Source organism: Fukomys damarensis, unplaced genomic scaffold (assembly GCF_012274545.1).
Source record: "Fukomys damarensis isolate Sample0158 unplaced genomic scaffold, DMR_v1.0_HiC HiC_scaffold_15, whole genome shotgun sequence".
In the NCBI taxonomy this organism is placed as follows: domain Eukaryota; kingdom Metazoa; phylum Chordata; class Mammalia; order Rodentia; family Bathyergidae; genus Fukomys; species Fukomys damarensis.
In genome coordinates, this window is record NW_022900927.1 from 11,493,045 (window position 1) to 11,516,601 (window position 23,557).

Genomic DNA, 23,557 nt, shown 5'->3' on the forward strand with positions numbered 1-23,557 from the left:
CAGGGTTGAAATGCTAATCCTCTAAGTGATTTCAGCCAGCTTGCTAGGAAACCAAGTTGCTTGAAATTATTATTTTAACGTCTGACGTTCCAGGGCCTAATTGGCAGTGGGTCAGCTTTCCTACTAAGAAGCTGAGCCAACTTATTTGTCCACAAATTGTCATGTTCTAATGGAGTGGGGGTTCTTTTCTGTAATAAGCCTGATTCCTCTAGAGTACAGAGAGCTTTCAGATTCATCTCACTGATTTGCACTGTGTTTTTGTGCAGAGGCCTAACCAAGGTTACCCTCATTTACCAAGGAGGAGGCTGCCTGTGGAGCTTTGGCTTGGCAGTTCCTAAATGTATGCACACTTACTACTAAAGGTTGAAAAAGAAGAAACAACCACAGAAGGGGAAAGTAAGCAAGCACTTGTAAGCTCATCAAGGATTGTTTGATTGATGTTTTATTGTTATATAAATATCCTGTGCTGCATGTGTTATGTGTTAAATGCTTTGAGATAATTATTGCCGCTCCCACTGCTAACTGGCATGGGATCTTGATGAGTCATTTAATTTTCTGGACACCCTACCCCACCATGCCTCAGTTTCCTCAGTGATAAAAATGAAGGATCTGGTGATGTTTAAGCTCAAAATGTATTTGATTCTAAAATCCTGGACACTCTACCCCACCATGCCTCAGTTTCCTCAGTGATAAAAATAAAGGATCTGGTGATGTTTAAGCTCAAAATGTATTTGGTTCTAAAATCCTGGGTTTGGAGGCCATAATAACACATTTGAGCTGGTATTATTAATGTTATCATTATCATTATTGCTCCTTGAATCACTGACTAAACTTTTTAAACAAGCTACTATAAGTATTTATATTAGCTAGGTTCCATTTACAGCTTTATTCACTATTCAGTGTGATCAATTCAAAATTCAACAACTGCTGTATTTTAAAGACCTAAGAGAGCCAGGCATGGTGATATACACCTATAATCCTAACACTTGGGAGACTGAGGCAGGAGGATCTCTCTGAGTTTGAGGCCAGCCTGGTCTACATAGTGAGTTCAAGGCCAGCCTGAACTACATAGCGAGACCCTGTCTCAAAAAGAAAGACCTAAGAGAATATATACTTCCTCCAACCTAAAGTAAAATTTAATAAGTTATACATAGTTCAGTGTGATAGCTAAAAAATTGCAATGATAGTAAAGAGTAAATTATTAATCTGATATTACAATGGCCTATTTATGTTCATAGTAAAGACTTACAAATGCCAGTACATTTATGCATGGGAAATATGGGCAATTTAAAATATGTATGTCCATTGACCAAATTGGAATTAATTTTCAGAGGTGTAGAGAGGACTTGCTGGAAAATAAGGATAACTCAACTTCTATTTTAGTTGCATTCCTAATATTTTTTAAAGCCCTAATAACATTATTAACATTCTTAGCTCTCATATTTTCCAGATAGACTCTGGTAAATATGTGGAAAGTGAAACTTTCTGTATAAGTCTCAGCTGACACACACTGGGATACAAGGGGTGATCAAAATGTGCCATGAATGTTTAAGTCCTTAAAAATTATCACAGTAAAAGCCACATTGCTATTACTCTTCCTCGGAATACTCCCCCTTGCTTTGAACACTCATCCCCTTGCTCCCGCCACTTTCTGAAGCAGTTCTGGAAGTCCTCTTTCATGAGCGTCTTTGTGAAATGTGATCAACAACGCAGGGAGTGTTGCTGCCAAGTGTGTTCCAGTGAAAAGGCGGACTTGTGAACACAGTAGTGTGTGTCCTCATCCACCGTATTCACAGGATCTGGCACCGTGGGACTTCTAGCTCTTCCCCAAAGACAAAATAACCATGAAAGATAAATACTTTGAATGGATTCAGGGCACTGAGGCAGCCACAACAGAACAACTAAAGACTCTCATTGATAGCACTGAGACTTTCACTGCAAAACACTATTTTTACTTAAACATTCACTGTATTTTTTGTATTTCACCACACCTACTTGTCTGAGTGTTCTTTTTAGTGGCATTGTGGTGAAATAGATCACTTTTCAGCCAATTCCCAGAGCTCAGAGATCTTACCTTCTAATTATACCAGGCCCAAAGTCACAGGTGGACCCCAACAAGCATTCTACCATCTGTACCATGTCTAAGAAGATGGAGTTTGTGAACTATTTGGAGTAGCGCCACGGTGAGCGGGGGCAGGTCTCCCAGTGCAATCCTACGTGACTGTGAAGGGCTGTACCAAGGGGAAGGACTCTCCGATTATGACGTTAGTAATGACTGGCTTGAATCTGGGTCACTTCAGCCATGACTGAGAGATCAAACACTGTCAGATGGTAATGACTGTGTGAAAGTACTACAGGCTGGCAGAGCCTAATAACACCTTCCCAGCCTTCCTAGCACTGTTAGAGGTGCCACTGAGAGCCAGGCACATGTGCCCCGGGTCTTGAGGCCAACCTTTCAGGACGCAGTAGGCACACTTCTGTGGATGTTCAGGGATGGTTCCCAGTGGTTTCTCTTTTTCTAGCTCTTTATGAAAACCTTTCCTGGTAGCTGTTTTCCATATTCTCTTCCTTCCTTTCTCCTCCTTGAAAAGAGAGCTTACACTTACAAATGCACGTTAGCCATTTAATATTAAACTTCCATTTTTTATCCAACTGAGGGATGTGGTTTTCCTTTTAACATGCCTCTCTCATGTGGCTGTGGTGTGCCAGGCATGGTGTTAGACTCTGAGACTGTGGACATAAAGTAAGAGTGGTTCAGTCTTAAAAGAGTTCACTGTTTGGAAGGAAACAAAGGTTCGCACTTCCTGGCAATGTAGTATAGGAAAGGCGGAAATAGAAAAACACATGAAGCCAAGACAAAGATGGAAGTCATTTGAACAGTGGGGATTGCTAAGGAAGGCTTCAGAGAGGAAGAAAGATTGAGCTGCGTCTTTACTGTCCGTAGAAGTTGGCAAAACCATTAGAATTGGAGAATGAATCATTCTAGGCAGGAGGCAAAGTATATGGCAGAGATGGGACAAATTCAGTGAATTCTAAGCCTCTCTGTTTGACTAAAAGATTAATTCTGCATTTAGTTAGGGACTTGTTGTCCCCATTATAAAACCTCAAGTTTGGATCAGAAATAAGGTAGCAATTTTGACAACTTTCATTGTGATCTTGGGTCTTTCTTCTCTACAACTGGCTTTAAGCTTCTAAATAAGAGCTCTCTGCTTGCTGTCTTCTCAAATGCTGCACTGACCTGCCAATCCACCAGGCTCTTGCACTGGGGTCTTTTCATTGTTACGTTGGTACAATAGGGATTTATTTATTCTTTAGTTTCCCTGCCAGGCTTGAGTTCTGCCTCAAGTGTTTAGACATATAAGGAATGTTATGCTTTTACGACATTTGCTGTAGTTGGGGAAGAGCTTTCTGGGAAAGGTAACCCTGGAGAGAAAAGAAACCTGAACTTCACCAAGTGGTTTCCAGATGTGTTTTATTGTGTTGACATCTCTGTTTTGTTTTCATAAAACCTTTTTTAAATCTTAAGAAACCTTACCAAGCAGAAATAGTAGATAGTAGACTTACAGGAGATAAACTATTTACTTCTTATTTCTTGAACACCTATTTTTAAAAAAGAACTATGATTCACCTGAAAAAAATCTATAACAATATAAAGCACTATACTTTGAAAAGCAAATCATGCTCGTTTGTTTTTAATGGCAAACTCACAACTTAGGTTCAAAGGCTCTGTCCTTTAACACATGGTTCTTCAAAATGGCAGTACTAAAATTGTGATTTCTTTTTTTTTTTTCTTTTTATTGAGTTTATTGGTACAATCTAGGTATACAATAGTTACATTCATTATTGGGATCCTGTACCTTTACATAATAGGACTTGATTCTCATTTTTTCCCCCTTGTCCCTGCCCTCCCTTCACCGCCTCCTCCCCTCCCCATTTACAAACACTTTATTTCCATTTTTTCAGTTTCTCATATTTTTTTCCTCTCCCTTATTACCTTTCCCCCACCCTTCCCATTTTCCCTACACCTTTAGCCCTTTACTTCCTATTTCACATTATTAATTATCTCATTAGGATCCTGTGTACTATTATAGTTTTTCATACCAGAGAAACTATTTGATATTTCAGTTAAAGAAATCTCTGTATGAACATTAAAAATAGGGAATCCTAAAATAAAACTAAAAAGGAAAGTAAAAGAGAAAAGGCAATGATGTAAGATTAAAATAATCCTTAATTCTGAAGATGAAAATGGTCCCTTAACATGTTTAAATTGCTTCTTGCTCTTGTAGTCTTATCTAAAATTGTGATTTCAAGTATTTTAGAATGTCTGCCATCTAGTTGTTCGCTCAACAATCAGTATGTTTTTGGACAATCTGGCATGTGATAAATATTTTGTAGCATATGTGGCTGAACATGCCAATTTCAAAGAGCTTCACAGCCTTTAATTTTCACAACAACTAGATGAATTGTGCTTTATTTATTGATGGGTAATCCACAGATAGAGGGGTTTGGAGGTATTTCCCAGAGTGGGTTTCAAACTTTTTTTTTCTTTTTGGTTAAAAAAACACCTTTCTCAAACACAAGACTGACTGGAACCCTAGCTTGTAAAGTAGGATTACTTTTGTTGGGAGACGGAAAAGAAGCTCACTACTGGGGCTATCGTACTTACCCGTGGGGGTGGGGGGGAACTATACAAGCTGGCGGGCCAGTTAAATTTGAATTTCAGATGAACGATGAATAATTTGGGGAAGCTGGGGTGTAACTCAGTGGTGGGGTGCTCGCCTACCATGCATGAGGCCCTGTGTTCAGTCCCCAGCACTTAAAAAAATTTGTTTTCAGCGCACGTGTCCCAAATAGTGCAGGTCCCTAAAAACTTACTGGTTGTCTCTCTGAAGTTCAAGCTGAACTGAGAATCCTGTGTCTGACCTGACTGTTCTAGGCTTAGAACCACATCCCACCCTGTCAGCACCTCATCTCCTTGCAACCAGGTGAGGTTGTTTGTTCCTTAGCAATTTGAAAATCACAAGCAGGAGAAATCTATTACAAAGGCTGAGAAAATAATAATACATTTTTCTCCTCCCAGATTCAGAAAATATTATCACTTTCTTGGCTGCATTAGAGAAAATTCATGATTCTGCATCCATCACTACACATGACAGTTTTGTAGACTTGCTGCTTTTCCTTTGCCTTTTTTCTTAAGATACAATGCTTTCGTCGCCTGAGCTTTGGAAGTGGTGTTTAAGTCACCTCTTTACAGATGCCAACAACTCCATTGAGTAAGGTGGGCGCTTGGTCCACTCTAAATGGCAAGTTGACCAAACAGTCTACAAAAGGAAAAATGAATGGAAGTTTTGCGAGGCTGACTCTAACATGGTCAGAAGAGAAGTGTGGATGCTGAGTGTATCTTTTCGTGGACCTGTCTTGGTGACAATGCAATATTTTAAAGTGACCTTCAGATATTACTCTCATTTCTGAAGCCAACTATCCCACAGAGTATTTTTGTTTATTTTACCATTAAACTTCTCAATGAACATACACTCTCATCATCAATCAGAAGCCACCAAATTTGTTCAGTGGGGAAATAATACATTAATGGCCAAGGGAATCCTGGATTAACAATTAAAAAATGTTTTTCTAAATATATAAGAAACTGAGGACCCTGTTCTGGATTTAGGACTACCTGAATGCATTAGATTTGATGCTGGCTGAGTCTGTAAATTTTTATGTCTGTAAAATGTTAGAAATAGCTTATCTTTTGGTGGTTCTAGTAGGATGGGGGATGATTGTAATCTTTGGGCCTTCCTCACTTTTTCCCAAATTTGTGCTATGAGCTTGTTACATTTAAAATAAGAAAAACAAATGTTAGAGATATATTTTAAACTATTCCCATGTTCAGATGTTCCAAGTATAGGAAATTATCCTAGGTAACATTTTTTAACAAATATATTTCAAGCTTGACTTGAATGTGAAATCTGTCCAGATTGTTTACACTTGTTTATCTCTTATTTTTTTCATTTATTCAACAAATAGTGGTTGAACAAACATGACACAGATGTAGTCCTTTATGTCACTGGAAAGAGAAGGTGGGAGGAAAGAGAGATCAAAGATACAATTGGGCCAGGGATTTAGCTCAGTGGAGCCCCTGCCTGCCTTTCAAGGTCTGGAGTTTGATCCCTGGTACCAAAAAAAAAAGATACAATCCACAGACTTCTTCCTGTGTAGGGGCAGGGCTGGGAACATCAGTGACAGATATAAGTTGTGACTTCCACCAGGCTATGTGTCATTCAGGATCTGCAGACCTAGGACACCTGAGTTCCCAGTTGAGGTCACACTTGGACACTGTAAAAAGCAAGGGCCAGATCTCATCTCATGAGATGGATCTAAAGGTCCCTAGGTTCCTGCTAGTTTCCAAACCCGAAGCCTGGGACCAGCAAGTTCAGGTGCTTCTCAGGAGGCCAGTCCCAGGAACTGGGTGCAGGCAGCACTCAGTGTCCCACCAGCATTGGGTGCAGCCTGGCCTTGGGCTGGGTGGCTTTAGCCTGCTGCTGGCTGGCTTCAAGGAATTTGTTCATAATCAAATATATAATATAAGCTACACAGTCATTTCCCTTTTTCCATTGGCCCAGAATATTTAATTTTTTTCACTACAAAATTAACAGATGAGAATACTGCAAAGGAGGAGGAGGGAGGAGAAGAAGAAAGAGGAGGAGGAAGAGAAGAAAAAGCTAGAAGAAAGAAAAGAAAAATCTACATTTTTTTTCTGGTATTGGGAATTGAACCTAGGGACTTAGCACTGAGCCACACCCCCAGACCTTTTTTATTTTTTTTTTTAGTTGTTTCTTCCTTTTTCTCTTTTTTTGAGACAGAGTCTTGCTAAATTGCCCAGGCTAGTCTCAAACTTGTGATCCTCCTGCCTCAGACCCCGGAGTCCTGGGATCGTAAGCACTGTGCCCAGTTTGCTCTGTATTTCCCAGGGGCTAAATGAAATGGAACCTGTTGGACATTGCTAGATGATTTGTGTGATAAAGCATAGAGAATGAAAGCATTTGCATTTGCTAAGACAATCTTTGGGGTCAAAGTAAAATACATATATTGGGCCAGGGGATTTAGCTCAGTGGTTCTGCCGCCTGCCTTGCAAGTAAAAAGTCCTGAGTTCAATCTCCGATACCAAAAAAGAAAATTAAATTCACATAAACTTTTGTATTTTAAACTGAACTGTTACTGTTGAGAGTACTGCATAAATGCTTGTGAAAATAATCGCCAGATATATAAAGTAATTGCTTTAAAATAAAGCAAAATATTTACTTATTTTCATGATATATATTAGAACTATCATTTTCAAGAACTTAGTGAATCTGGAACTTTCTATCTGTTAAGATGCATATTTGGATTGGGAAAGCCACCAAAAGAAACATGAAAGGACTTTCTCAAAGGATTTATCTTATTTGTGAATAAAATAGGTATTTTCTAGAAAGAGAAATAGGAGTGCTATTCAGAACTGCCTAATCAAATTCTGTGAGCTGTGGAAATCACACGAATGTCTTGATCTGCTGAGCTGGCACTGGAATTTTATCTCCCAACAAGTATTGCTTCCTCATAGTTCAGGGCTCCGGTGAATTTTATCACAAAATCATGTTATTCCATTTGGAAGGCAACCACGTAAGTGTGCAGTATGGCAATTATTTAACCATGCAGAGTAAAATTTAAGTGATGTCTGACTCAGGGAAGGGCACTGAGTCTCATTGAAATGTGCATGGGGATTGAGATGGGTGGACCTTACCACCCGGGCGTGCTGGCCCTGTTGCTTTTCAGATTGGCTAAGGAACTTGCCACGCTCACGCCTCCTTGGGCCGTGCCAGAGTTTACTTGTTCATGGACACAGTGCCACTGAACACTCTGCTGGGACATGGGTCCCACATAGATTCCCCAGAGGAGCACCTGGGGTCACTTGGTGACTGTCCAGTCCACGGCATGTGCAGGGTCTGGGCCGCTTTGCTGATGGCAGTCTTAAACATGAAGTTTGGAGAGCTGATGAGTTCCTGTCGTGGATCTGTCTGCTCCAGGGATTGTGTCACCACGAAGGGGCTCATTTATCTTGTCTGGAGGGTCGTGTTTAATTACAGAGGTCAGTAAAGGCTGATAAATGGCTGCTTTTTACTTTTTCTGTGCCTTCCTTTTTCTCTAAGATTGATGAACGGTCATCAGTTCTTTAATAGCACAGCTGGTTCCATAGGAATGACATATGACCTGAGAGAGGTGACCATTATCTAAGACCTGAGTGAATGAATCCAGACAGTTACACACAGAATATTCCCGAACTGAATGCTCACAGAAATTCTCCACATCCAACTCGAGCAAAGGGGGCACTAGATGGCAGTCTTCAACAAACTTGAGAGGATCCTTCCTCTTAAATGTAATAGCTAAAAGCAGTCACTTCCATTCCGCATGAATGTGAGCTTGAAGTTTGCTTCATAAAAGCTGCAAATCTGAAAGCATTAGGAAGTTTAATGTCATGTTATAAAATTTTGCATTTAAAATAAAAAAATGATTCCGTATTCCACTGTATCAGGCCCATTGCTGACAGCCTCTGAGTTATTTTAACGCATATTTCAATTTTGCTATTTAAAAGGCTGTCAGGGAGATTTTTTTTTCCTAGACCGTAAAAACTGAGAAAAATGATGGTATATTCATAAACTAGAAAATTATGCAGCTCTTTACAATACAGTATAGCTGGGTCAGTAGCACATACCTGTAATCCCAGCTACTTGGGAGACTGAGGTGGATATATTGCAAATTCGAGGTCAGACTGGGCGACTTAGGAAACTTTTTTCTCAAAGTAAAGTGCAGAAAGAGTTGAGTGTGTGACTCAGTTCTTAACTAGTATGCTCAAGGCCCTAGATTACAATCCACAGTACTGCAAAAACTAGAATGAAGAGACAATTAGGATATATTTAAGTGGGAGGGAAAAATTATAAAATAATACATAGAGAGTGATAATTGTTCTGGGGAGAATATTATGTACTCACCTGTGTTTTTATCTGTGTTGGTCTCCTGCAGATGGGATTATTTTCTTTGTGAATTATTATTTTTCTGTCAAAAACTGTATTTCTTTTGCATTATAATATTTCTTAAATGCACATGATATCATAAATCGCTCTACTGATCTAAGATGAGCTTCTTGAAAATCTACTACCATTGCATTTTTTTTCTGTCTGGTGCGCTTGCCACCTGCCTTGTGTGCTTTCTCAAAGGGACAGTGTTTCCAGAGTGAGAATTCATATAATGCACAAAGTGCGACCTGTTTTTCAGAGATTAGTGACAATGATACTACACTGTTAGTTAATTCTATGCAGATCTCAAGGACCATTTGTATGTTTATTTCCTTTGGTTTCCTTTCCCAGCGGGTGCTTATTGGACCAGATTCCATTTATAATGAGAATTTATTAAGCAGGAAAGATGTGTGTCACACACATTATCAGAAAATGTAAATATTAGGTGGTGAATCAGAAAACGAATGTCTGCAAGGGTCTTACTGTACTTACTGTCCCTCCGTGTGCATCTGTATGTTTGAGGAGGAATGCATGTTTCACCTCATAGTGATAATTCCTGTATTTCTTACTTTCTGGCCTGGATACCATTATCATTTGGAGATCAGTGTGCCTGTACTGTAGGTTGAGAAGAATGTGAGTTGAAAGAAAACTGAAATTTAACAAATTAATACAAATGCACCAAATGTTTATTTCTAGCTCTATTTGGGAAATACTCCAGAAGCAGTCTGACAGGACTGAAAATTTCCTTACCAAACTGTGCCCCTCTAGCTTTTGTGAAGAAGGTTTGCAAGGCCCAGTTTTGTTCAGAAGAATGTAGTGTAGATTTTTGAGTCCTTAGGCCAAGAATGTAGCTTAGTGGTAGAGGTCTTACCTAGCATACACAGGCCCTGGGTTGGATCCCCAGCAGTGCAACAAAGAAAATGGAGAGGCTGGGGGTTTAGCTCAGTGGTTCTGCTGCCTGCCTTGTAAGCGCAAGGACCTGAGTTCGATCCCTGGTACCAGAAAAGGAAAAAAAAAGAGAGGAAAGAAAACAGGATGGGAGAGAACATTGTACCCTGCCCTTAATAACCTGCCTGGCACAGAATACGTGTTCAGTAGACATTTGCTCAATAGTTGGTTGTTTCCTCTTAGGAGCATCAATACACGAGGTCATTTGAATTGACAATCTACTTAAAAAATCTTTAGAGAAGGGTATCAGGGCTAAATCTGCTGGACATTTTGTTAGGTACACTGACCCCCTGCAAGGCTAATTTAGTCACTCAGTGAATAATTATTTAAATAGTAATAATTACACCAAGCAAAATGGCATATGCCTGTAATCCCAATACTCTGGAGGCTGAAGCAGGAGAATCACAGCGAGCTCAAGGCCAGCCTGGACTCATAGTGAGATCCTGTCTCAACAACAACAAAAAAAAACTAATAATTATCTCTTATGCTCTCATATACATAAATTGTAAGAAGTTAACCCTTTGACAAGAATAGCATGCAGCCAGGCACAGTGGCACTCACTTATCGTCCTGACTACTCCAGGGGCTGAGGCAGGAGGATCACTTGAGTCCAGGAGTTTGAGGACAGCCTTGGCCAGTATAGCTAACTTTGTCTTTTAAAACTATCATGCAAATTCACCCATTTCAGTTACCCTTATACATCTATTATAACACTCAGCACATGCTACACTTCAGCTCTTCATGTTTTATCTTCTCCTTGAACTTGGAGGTCCTTTAAGTTGCTATTTTAGACCCAAGCATATAATAGTGACTTCAAAATTTTTACTTGACAAGTAAGTAAAGGCTTCTGAAGTTCCGGAGGTCAGCGCCTGGCAACCAGACCAACCCCAGTGAGAGTCGCCGCATCTCTGACAACTGGTACAAATTACCACAGAATGTTTGATGAAGAGAGAGAGAAAGGGCCAGGGATTTAGCTCAGTGGTTCCACCACCTGCCTCGCAAGCACAAGGTCCAGAGTTTGATACCTGGTACCAAAAAAAAAAAAAAAAAAAAAAAAAAAAAAAAAAAAGAAAAAGAAAAAAGAAAAAGAGAGAGAGGAGAGAGAGAAATCAGGTTTGTTGTCAGGATTAAATGAGAATGTGTGTAAAAGCATTCAACTGTGGAGCTTCAATTAAATATAATCATCTCTCTTTCTCTGTCCTTCCCTCTTTCCCTTCGTGTGTGTGTGTGTGTGTGTGTGTGTGTGTGTGTGTGTGTGTGGTATGGGGGATTGCATCCAGGGTCTTTATACTAAGCCACTTCCCCAGCCCCTTTTTTTATATTGAGACAGGCTTTCATGATGTCACTCAATTGCCCATGCTGGGCTCAAACTTGTGAACCTTCTGCCTCAGCCTCCCAGAGTGCTAGAATTACATGTGTGTGCCACCATGCCAAGCTCAATGTTCTCATTTTATTATGAAGAAATAGGTTCCATATGGTTGAGAGAATCACTGTGAGTCACAAAGTCACTAAATCTTAATGCCAGAATACAATCCAAGTCTTCTTTTATGTTTTAAATGTATTTAATTTTATTTTTAAATTGGAATAAAATTGTACATACTTATGAAGTATCATGTGATGTTTCTGTATGTGTATACATTGCTCAAAGCAGGGTAAGTCTATCCATGTCCTAAAGCATTTGTCATGTCTTTGTAGTAGAGATCTTTTTGTTTTTGTTTTTGTTTTTTAGGGTGTTTTAGGAAGTGGTTTGAGACAGGGTCTCACTGTATAGCCCAGGCTGGCCTTGAATCACTTGTAGCCAAGGCTGGCCTTGAACTCAGAGATCCTCCTGCTTCAGCCTCCTGAGTGATAGGGTTATGGGCTTGCACCACCACACCCAGCTTGTGATAGAGAAAGTTAAAATCCTCTCTTCTACCTCTTCTGAAATACACAGCACATTATTAGCCACAGTCATCCTAATACGCAACAGGCACCAGAATTTATTTCTCCTGTCTAAGGTGGTACCTGTTATCAGCTTTCTCTGTCCTACCCTCCTGAATCCAGGTCTGTGTTTGTAAGTCCAGGACTGCTCTCCCCTCCTTTCTGCATTTACAGTAGCAGGCGTCACACCAGCCATCTCCCCTGGCTGCTGTTTGCCATCATCCATCCTTGGGTCCTTCTAGGAATAGCTTCAGAAACCACCTAGTTGTCCACACTGGAGGCCTGGCTGTCGCCTTGCGCCCTGTCCTCTCTGTCATGCTCAGTCAGCCAAGAGCTCCACCCCATGCCCTCGGCCACGTCTGGAACTTTCATTCATCCCCAGTCAGCCTTTCCCTCCCCTGCCCTTCTGTTGGGTATTGGCGATTGAACCCAGGACCTCCCACTGACCTACATCCCCCCCAGCCACCCTCGCTGTGCCCCTTTTTACTCAGAGACAGGGTCATGCTGTGTGTGGCCCAGGCTGGTCTCCATCTTGTGATCCTCCTACCTCAACTCACCAAGCAGCCGGCATTACAGGTGTGCATCACCACACCTGGCCCCTTCTTTCTATTCTTTCATTCTGGTCCATGTGGATCTAGGCTTCTGGCCTCTCGTGTGGCCTCCCACATGGTGAGGAGTCGTCTGTTACCAAGGGAAGCCCAGGATGACCACCTTCCCCCCCCCACCTGCTTCCTCCACAGCCTGCCCTGGCCCTGTGTAGTCTCCTCAGGACTCACCTGCCTTTAGCCTCTCGCAGATGGCGGCCCACGCTTGTCTCACATAGTTCTCTCTGCAGGGCACAGCTCCATTCGTCCTTCTCTTCCTCCCTCTCCTGCCCCGTCCACTGCTGGTGAATGTAGTCATCTCAGAATAATCAGACTCAGCAAGAGAACAGCACCCCTTCCAGGCAGCTGCAGCTCCTCCACTACTTCAGCCTGCACCCTCTGCCATCCTCCGGGGTCCCCGGCCAGCCTCTGGAGTCCTCTGTCATCCCCTGGGGTCCTCTGCCATCCTCTAGGGTCCTCTGTCAGGCTCCAGGGTCCTTCCAGAATAGGACTTCAGGTCCTTAGCAGTGGTTTGAAAAAAGGAAAAAGGAAACAGGGAAACTGGTGTGGGTGAAAAACGGCAAAGGAAGCAAACAGGTGCAAACAGCGACACACAGCGAATGTGCAGGGGTTGGGGGTAGCTGAGCAGCAGGCCCTGAGCTTTGGTTGATGGGCAGTGAGCCAAGAAAAAAGATTCCCCAATGGTTTACCTGCCCCTGTCCCCCTGCCAACCCCCAGAATCTGATCATGTATGAGTGCCAGTTTATCACGTCTTTACTAGCTTTGAACAAATGCCATTTGGGAATGGGATGGGGCGAGAAGGTGACACAGTGGCTCCCCTCTTCCCTTCTCCCTTCTCCTTTCCCCAGAAACTCATTCCACCCTAGAGAGAGAAGCACTTCGTTCAGTCTCCAGGTTCCTCATGGGACCCCAGAGCTGTCCTAGTTGCCGGCCGCCCTCTCCCCTTCTCCCACTTGAGACCGGGCTCTCCCTCTCCTCAGGCCCAACCTGGGGTCCCCAAAATGAGGTGTGCCCTAGTGAGGACAGCTGTGAGGCCGCCACAGGCAGCTCTCCTTTCTGAGAATTGAGGAACCCACTTCAGATACTAGTGTTTACCTTTCTATTTCACTGTATTGACTTAGCCACTGTTTGAAAACAATTCATAAATATCTATCTGTTAACTTTAGGATTCTTTGTTTACTCGCAGTCTGCTAGAGTTAGTGTTCTTGTCTCAAATAGTTAATTAAATGCAAATTAAGTGCAAGTTAATTCCTTTTGCAATAATGGAATTATTTTTCTTTATTACCAGTTCACTTGAGCTCTGAATCTGGACACACAGTAGTAGACATTTCCTTTTGCTTTTGTTTACATTCCAACAGGACTTCGGAATCCAAACAATTCGGAGACCGAAACAAAACAAACACACAAGTCTTTCTACAAATACATTGTCCAAAAGAAGTATCTTTGGAAGATTTAGTAAAGTTTGGGAAATGTTGGTATACTCTTAAAAGAAGACTCCGGGGAAGATTTCCGTGGCGCTTGGAGAAAGACTCCTTCCATAGTGCAAGAAGGGTCCCTCAGTGAGTTGAGTGTTCTTGGTAATATTTCACTTTAGAAATGGCTCCATACTTAGGGTGCGCATACATCTTGGTTTGTGCCCATTTGCACTCTAACACTGTTCTGGCTTGCGTAGAAATTATACATTCTTCCTATCTGCATTTTATGTAAATATCAGACAATGAATCAAGATTTCTCTTTGTCCATAATTAAGTCTTGCAGATGAACGCAAAAAACTACTGGGTTAAAAAAAAAAAATTCTAGGATTTATGTAGTTTTAGAAAAAAATAAGTCAGTATGCTTTCTCCTCATCCTAGGAAGTCGTACTTTGCTTGCCATTGTAGCATTAAGTTGGCTGTGTCTCCCAGAATCATCTTGGTCACAGTTTAGATATTTTCAGTAAATCTGCTAAAATGTGAATGCAAGCACTGTTCTCATAATGCACCAGCATTCCTGGGCAGTGTTGTCCCTCAAACTACCCACACAGAGCTTCTCTCAGCTTTATCTAGTTTCTTTTTCTCTTTCCTCTTATGATTTATGGTATTGAAGCTACTCTTCATAGAAGAAAAGTGTCCGTGTTTCTTCTCCTTGGGAAATGCTATTCGAAGTGTCTACTTTCAGATCTTTTGCCTGGTTTTAGCTTCCTGTGTATTAATTAAATCCTCACATCTCTGCTTTTTCTTACAGTCATTGTTCTGATTTTTTTCTTATTTTTAAGATCTCTTCCAGAGGTGTTTTATTTCAGAATTCACTGTAGTTAATAGTTTAACAGCTGACTCCAAGTACATTTAAAACTTTTGTAACTTCCTTTAGTTCTAAAATGTAAACAGTGCACTTGGAGTCTGCCTTTTTAAAATGTTAATAATTTTTACATCCTCCAATTGAATTTCACTTTTTTTTTAACATAATCTCTAGGGATTTTCCCACCCCTACTCAAATGATATACTTTAATGTTTTCTAATACAAAAGTAAGATCCTTTGGCCTTTTCATGGATTTGAAAATGGGTGGTACTTTACATTTTCACCTGCTTTCCTTGGAGGAGCCATCAAATGGTAGCTCAGTGACTAACATATCCCCAGTATGGTTTTAAAATAGCAAATGCCTACTGTTAACTGAGCCTGTGGCCATTCTAGGACAAGACTTTTCACCCATGCTGTACATAATTATTCCAGAGCTATTGAATATAAACATTGGGTCATGGTTGTTAAAAACTAGCTTCTAAAATGAAAAATAAGATAAATTTCATTTTGTACTCTGATAAAGTTTCTAGTGAGGATTTGTAGTATGCTGGTTAGCCAGCTAGTAAAACTATTTGGAACTTTTCTAAAACTATGATATTTTTTAAACTTAAGTCAAATCACTTCATTAATTCTTGAACTGATAGAATTAACATTGTACAGAAAACGATACATTTGGGACATATTCACAGAAGATAGATGTCCTCAGGAAGCTATTCCAAGACTGCTACAAAATTCATTAGTTAGGTGGAGTAGAAAAACACACACACACACACACACACACACACACACACACACAAACAGCATTCCGTAAAAAAACTTGGGTGCAGTAATGGAAAAGTTTGGTAGAACAACAAAGGTCAGAGAAATGACTGGGTGTGGTTTGAAAGGTCTTTTCTGAAAAGAAGAATGCTTCTGACTACTGGTGAGTTTTCTATTGTGTTTTTAAAATGGCTGTTTCCCTTACAGCACATACACTCACACACACACACCAAGAAGAAAGCAGAGTAAAGGTTATGACTGAATGTGCAGTCCCACTTTTGGCTCCTAGTCCACCATCCTGTGGCAGCAGATGACAGTTTATTATTAGTGGTCAGCATGTGAAGGATGTTGGTTTGATAAAGTATAACCTCTAAGCCACTTCCCCAACATCATCGGTCTAATACCTTCAAAAAGTTCCCGAGGCTTATCTCATTCTCATCTTGTCTGGCACTGTGACAAATGCCTCAGGGAAGTGGGAAGGATATAACCTGTCTTTAGAGATTTATGGTGTCTCAGGCATCACAAATCCTGTGATACATTTTTGTTCTTTTTGAGGATAAGACTCTATTAATATTTTTAGATTACTAGCCAAAGTTAGCAATATTGTTTCTAGTTATCAGAACTCCCAAAATTTCATGTGGTTTTTTTCATGAAAATGAAATTTTCAACTAAGATTAAGAGATTTTTTTTCCCCTCCAGAATCAGATATACATCTACCCTTGCCTAACTTTGCTTACAAATGAGTCACTGTGGCCTTTCGTCTGATGACCACCCAGGATTAGAGACCCTGGCTGCATCTGTGGCAAAGCACAAAGAGACTACCACAACTGCCTAGTCCAGAATAAAATATAGGAATAGTAAATGGTATCCTCCAATGGAGAACTGGGTTATATTTTCTCCTCTCCTCTTTCTTTCCCTGTCCTTTTTCCTCTATTTCTGCATAAACCAACCTAGTCTCAAATAGCCCCAAACAAGAGAAGTAGTGTTACATATGAGTACAGATTTTGAAGACTACAACTACCTAAAAGATTTTGCATTTATCTATTGTATCTAAAAATTTAATTTCCCACATTAAGTTTGAAGAGTTGGTTCCTGTTTACTCCCCTTTATATTAAAAATTGTTGGGTAACATATTACTTTTTAAAAAATTTTATTAGTATATGTCTGTAATGCATAGTAATTACATTTATCTATATCTGTATCTCACATGTTGAGCAATTTCCCCCCTATTAGCACATTCACTTTGTGAAATAATATTTAGGGAACAGAGATAGACCTTTTTGTTTGCCTGTGATTTGTGTATTGCATCAAGCTCTTCAGCACCGGCTCCAGTCTTCACACCTGAATTGTAAGGTCCCCTACTGTGGGCACTTGATAAAGACGTGTTTTGTCACCGAGCATGCTGGCAAACATCTGTAATCCCATCACTTGGGAGGCTGAGGCAGAAGGATCACTGCAAGTTTGAGGCAGCCTGAGCTATGTAGCGAAACTTTATTTCAAAAAAATAAAAAATGTGTTATATCAATCGAGTCAGGTAGAATTGATACCAGTGCCACAGAGAAGGTGAGTTACCTGTATTTCTTGAAGAGAGAAGTGAGGACCTTTCCCTCATCTGGGAAGTCCCGAGTGGTTTTGGAGGGAGGTGTTAATAAGGAAGGGGTACCATTAAGCATCTTTACAGCTCACTAGGGTTTCTGAATTCAAGATCCCCGACAAAGCAAATGGATTATGTCAGTTAATGTTATTTTCAAAAAGGCACCAAGAAACAATTTGAAAAGAGATAGGATGGCAGTGACAAAGAAGAAAAACGATTTCTTTGTGGGAATTTTGATGCATGTCTAGTATTTCATGGAGGCCTGATCTCAATGTCCATTGATTTTCTTTTTTGGAAATAGAAATGTTCCATTTTGAGACCCTTTAGTACTCCCAACTTCTTAATTTTCTACAGAAATTTATGCTCTGCACTGCAGCCTGGAAGCTAAGACTTCTTGCAAATGAAAAATGACACTATCAATCATGCCATTTGGCACATCTGGTTAAATGTCAGGTTTTTTTTTTTTTTAATTTACTGCCTATATCCTAGCTATTTGACTAAGAAAAATTAACTCAATCTACAACAGTTCTTTCAACAATTTCTTAGTTGCTCAGTATAGCACCCCTGACTGACATGCTATTTTCAAGCAAATATTGCAAGGGCTGGGGATGTAGCGCAGGGTTAGAGCACTTGACTGGCACGTTCGCGTCTAGTACCACACAAAAAACAACCAGAAACAAAACAACAAACCAAAAATCCTGCCATATATTTCAGCACTAACTCCTTTAGAGGAAAATGAAGTTCTTTAGAAGAAAATAAGATCATGAAAGCCAAGAAAGAGCGCGTTATTACTTTCTGCAGGAAAGACATTAAAACAGTGTTGCTTTGTAGCTGCATAACCCAAGGCAGCGGGCAGCCTTAGCCCCAAGCCCTGGTCAGTGCCCGCTGCTCAGCTGGCATTACTGGCCCAGGCAGAGGGCCGGGACCCAGACAAGCAGCGTCCTGTTGGAGCCTTCCACCTCCCCCACATTTTCCACAACAGCAACGGAATTCTCCTAAGGCGATTTCACATCTGGAATTTTAAAGAAAGTGTGCCCTTCAATAAAATGGTAGTAAATCTTTGGAAACATTGTGCCTTTTTTGGGGTTTGTCTTAATTAACTTGGGTTTCTCTGCTACACCATTAACAAATTATTGGTTGTTCCCTCCCCCTTTTCTTCCTTAATAGTAATGATGGATAAAGAGAATTACTATGAAATGCTTCTTATGTATTACTTTCAAATTAAAGGGATGTAAGTGTTTCACAGAATATCCTTTACCTTTCTCACCAAAGAATGTAACAGTCCGAGAGGTAATTGTTACATTTTGTTTATGCAATTTGGAATATTTTTATTTTGAAGACGTATTGGCATGGTTAAGCAATACAGAAACACTGGTAGTTGGTGTGTATCCCGTCTTTAGAGACACCATCTTGGAAGCCTGTTTGGAGATTGTCATTACTCCAACATGCCAATCACTAAGCCTGAGAAGTGTCTATTGAAAAGCCAAGTTGAATGACTCCAGCCTGCTATTAGAATTGTCTAATCAAATTCTAAAAGTGACAGTTTCTTATTATAAAATGTCAAAGCTGTGCACTTTTTGATTGAAACGGCTTGTACTGTGTTATAATGAGTAGCCTAGTGTGTATTTAAGGATCTTTTATATAGGTAAAGAAAACCTTTGCATGGTGTCATGGAACAGTCATGAAACCTAAAATTTTGACTTGACTTTTGTATAAAAATGGTGACTACCACAGAAACCTTGGAATTTGTAACAACTTAAGGTTTCCCTGAATTGTGCATAGCAAAAAATAAGGAGAGACAGTTCTTCTGACTCCAAACTTTGGGGTTTTTCTGTTTTGTTTCTATTTTTTTGTTGTTGTTGTTGTTTTGTTTTGAGCTAGAGTCTTACTTTGTAGCTCAGGCTGACCTCATCTCAAATTTGTAATCATCTTGCCTCAGCCTCGTGAGTGCTGGAATCACAGGCATGCACCACTCTGCCAATGACTTTAAAGTGGACATCTTTAAACATAGAGCATTTGCGGAAAGGAAGGAGAACAGTATGTGACTGGAAATAGAAAACCTGGGGTTCTGTTTGTTGTTTTGATTATTGATTTCCCCTGGCTTTAAGGGAAACTTGTACTGCGAGACAGGCTGTAAATTAGAGATTGTCTGTTGTGCTAGCACATGGGAGAGGACCGATGTGCTTGAGTTTGCAATTTGTTTAGAATTTGAAAGGCACTGTCCCAAAGATGTGGCCGTTTATATATGTGTCCTACTCCACTGTTCCCAGCTAGTCCATAAGAGGTTAACACTTAATGCAAACAGTGTAACATTGGCTTGAATCCTCCCAAGGCTTAACATACTGCACATCCTCCTGTCACCAAGTAGCACCCAGCAGTCTGATAGTACTGAACGGCCTCTTCCTTGTTCTGTGACCTGCATTAACCCTAAAGCCACTGAGGGCAGGACAGTGCCCCACCCTCACCTGGTCGACTTACGTACCCTGAGTGCCTAGAAGTATCTGTTGAACAAAGGATAAGGATAGACATTTGTGAATAGTTTATTAATTCCACATGCCTCTGTTGTCCATTTTACTCCTTCAAAGCCCGGTTATACACATGGGGAAAATTAAGAAGTAGAAATGGACTGTGTGTTAATCATCTTTTTGTTGCTATGATAAAATACCATACACAACTTAAAGGGGGAAAGGGTTATTTTGGCTCAGTTTTAAAGGTTTCAGTCCATGGTGGGCTGCTTCCAAGGCAGAAACATCATGGCAGAGGAGCATGGTGGAAGAAAGAAGCTTACTTCATGGCGGCTGGGAAAGAGAAAGAACCAGGGAGAGAGGACAGGGCTGGGGACAGGATATACCCTTCAAGGTACAACCCCAGGGAGCAGCTTCCTCCAGTTGGGTCCCCATTGAAGAGCCTGTTCAGTATAAACCCGTCAGCAGAGTGATGCATTGATGAGGTTCGTTCCATCGAACTTCCAATCTCTTTCTAAAAGACCCACCTCTGAACACATGAGCCTTTTGGGAGACGTTTTGATCCAAACCATAACAGTCTGTACAGACTTCTTCTAGACTGATTATAAAACTCATTTGTTCAGTCACTGATATAAAAAATGTCTGGAGGCCCAGCTTTATATTGGATCCTTCTCAAATAAGGTTCAAGACCAAGTACAATGGCCTGTGTTTGAATCATGACTGTGACACTGGACACTTCCCAACTCGGTGATGCCAGACAGGTCGTGAAGCCTCTTCTATGAGTGATAGTCATAATAGCACCCCATACAGCGGAGTTGTGAGGGTTAAATGACACACTGTTTGTGAAATTCTTAGGTATCACTGTGGTTCCTTTGGGGGTGATGTTACTAGGAAGAGAAAAGACGAGCCTGTCTACGGGGTGGGGCCGGGTCCCTCCCCCTTGCTCATATTTGGATCTTGTCATGCTGAAATCTTCCTCTTGCCTCAAGAATTTAGGGCTTCCCCCTGAACCCTGGGAAGCCACTGAAACGTTTTAAGCTGGAGCTTAAAAGGGCTGTGATGAGACGTGTTGCTTTTTACTTCTGCCAAGCTAGAAAACCTCATTTGGTGAATTCAAGTACCAGTTGCTTAAGGTGACATTGTAAGTGGCCACTTGAACATAATCAATAGGGCTTTATGCCAGAATCACAGAAAAGAATATGGATTGTATTCAGCCCCCCCCCCAGTGGGGTAGTAAATGTTTGCTTACCTCCAAAGTGAAATTAAGAGATTAGTAATATCACAGACTTAACCCCAGGCTATTTGCAATGAAAATCAAATTTGGTGATTAAATAGTGAAAGGTGTAATTCTTTTTACTCTATGGGCCATTCACATAATCGAAGGTTTATACAGGGACTGGGGTTAGAAGTGAGGTTATTGCTAATGCTGAACAACCAATAGCACATACAGAAGATGCTGTACTAGAAAGACAATGGCCATTCCAGAAGGGATCTGGAGAGATGGCTTTTAGAAATGTCCCTTAATGTTACCCATATTTCTTACTGTTGAAATATGTAGAATGTATTAGAGCTTACAAATAGCCATTTGTTACACTTCAGATTTTTTGTTAAGCCATGAAATGCCCTCATGAAAACATTTCCAGTCCTGAGTTCTTGTGTTGTTTGCAATTTGACAGAACATCAGACTACAGAGCTTTGTGTTACCTTGTGTGAGAAAATTAATTATGTGCATGTAGCACTCAGGTATGTTGTGAAAGGTGTTAACTTTTAAAGGTGAAGAGTAAGAAAAGCAATGAAAAGAAACATTGCTAAGCTGATTTTATACTCCCACATTAAGATTGTTTTTCACATACATGGGCACAGTAATGCCATTTAATAATGAAACAGTGTCATTGAGCTCAGTCTGTTTTGTTTTCCTTTATATTCTAATAGAACTTACATATTCTAAAAGAGTTTGAAAACTGTTTTTGACTTCCCACCTGCGATTGCACTTTTGAACAGGTTATCTCACCTACGTGAGCACTGCATTATCTACTTTGAGGTCCATTTTGTTTTATTCAAACTTGAAATTGCAGATTTTAGTACATGTGCTGCCGAAGTTGCCACAGTATCGCTTAGGGAAAAGGTTGGTGAAGGGAGCCTGGGCCCCGTTTCAGGGGAAGGCACTGTGTGTTACGACCTTGCACCAAGGTGTTTTGCCTCCTTGTCCAGAGCTCGACTCTGTTGGCTTTAACAAATTCTCTCCCTTTATTCGCTTGGATTGAGCTGAAAGTCTTTTTTAAGCTTGAAACTTCTCCTTTTCTAGTAGCAACTTGATTCGCCTCAAGTGATTCTTCTCCTTCCATAAGTTTTCAAGTTTCTCCTTTTAACAACCTGTGAACTGTTAACCAAAGAGGAAAAACTATAAGCCACCTCCGGAGTCCTGTTCCAGTCTCCTTTTAAAAAGATAATTAGGGTAACTCCCATACTTTTCTTACCTTGTGCACCGTGGATGCTCTCATCCCATCACACCCGCATTTGCTGCTGTTAGCTGTGTCTGAGAGGTGCGTAAGCTGCAGGTCAGGCTAAGTAATGGGTCCGAGTGACCCTGCTGGTGGATGTTGGAGCTGAGAGACACCCAAATCCCTCAGCTGGTGCCCATCTGCCTGTTAGCAACAAGCACACACTTTATTTGAAAAAAAAGTTTTCAGAACCTGGAGGTGCATATTCATATCCTAAGAGCCACTTCCCTGTTCTCAGGGGAAATCAGTTGTGTTTAACTCTATTTAAAATAGAGTTGCTGTACACAGTCCCCTTCCCAGTGCTGCTTTTTAGTCCTGTTCACAGCTGCCTGAGGCCGTCCGGTCACTCTGTCCTCCAGACCTTGTCAGAGGAAGAGAGGAGAAATGTCTTCTTCTAGGCTGCGGGACCCGTGTCGGCTGTGCCAGAGGACTTCTTCCCTGTCCCTACTGTGACTATGATGCTGTTTGGCCACAGTGGTATTAAGAATAAAAATCACAAACACAAGATTATTAGAAGAGGAAGGGGACCAGGGCAAGGGGGAGGGAAGACTAGAGGAGAGGCGTGGGAATGGTTGTGATCAAAGTATGTCGTATGTACACAGGGGAATGCCACGGTGAAACTGATTGTTCTGTATAATTGATATATTTTTGTGTTTGGTTTTTGTTTAAGCCAGGGTCTCACTGTGTAGCCCAGGCTGGGCTCAAATTCGCCATCCTGCTACATTCAGCTCCCCAAGTGCTGGGATTTCAGGAATATACAACAACCCCCATATTCTGGGTAATTAATATGCCCTAAAAAAAGACTTAAATTTTTTTGGGGGGGTACTAGGAATCGAACTCAGGTCCTTGTGCTTGTGAGGCAGGCAGCAGAACCACTGAGCTAAATCCCTGGCCTGACTATTTTATCATTGTAAAAATAAAATGCAGTTTTGGTGGTGGTCTTGTTTTTTTGTTTGTTGATTCTAGTTTTTTGTGATGGGCTGGAGTAATGTTAATCAGCTGGTTTTAAAAATTCAAACTCCTTGTAGTTGACGAATAACTACATGGACTCTGCTTATGAAATTAACTGGGCTCTAGCACTGGACCCATCCAAAAGCAGTCCACTGGCTTCCTTTCAGAAGGAACCATGTCCAAATAAACATCTCCGCCCCTGGCCACACACAGCGGAGATGGGCCTCAAGCAGTTGGCTTGTGCACATGTTTCTCCTTTCTTTATTTATTTACCATCATACAGTGATGGCACCCTTACCCTTCACAGGTGGGTCAATATTTACGGCCACTCAGAGGGGACATCTTGGCTCCCTCTGTTCTGCAGGCTGCCGTGTAACAAAAGCCGCCTGTGTTCCTGGAACCCTCCCCATCTGCCCTCAGAACCTTCGTTAGCATCACCCGGAGCATGGAGATGACCAGTTCAAAGGAAGCTCGTTTGGAGATTCGCTGCC

General features: G+C 41.0%; 1 long non-coding RNA gene across 1 annotated transcript; it reads right to left on the reverse strand.

The window, feature by feature from the left end:
• Window positions 1-21,660: 21,660 nt before the first annotated feature.
• Window positions 21,661-23,553, reverse strand: LOC104873983. The gene is made up of 3 exons (XR_783622.2): window positions 23,365-23,553; window positions 22,092-22,576; window positions 21,661-21,994 (listed from the first exon to the last, which is right to left on the reverse strand). It is a non-coding gene; the product is annotated as an uncharacterized LOC104873983 (long non-coding RNA).
• Between the last annotated feature and the right edge of the window lie 4 nt (window positions 23,554-23,557).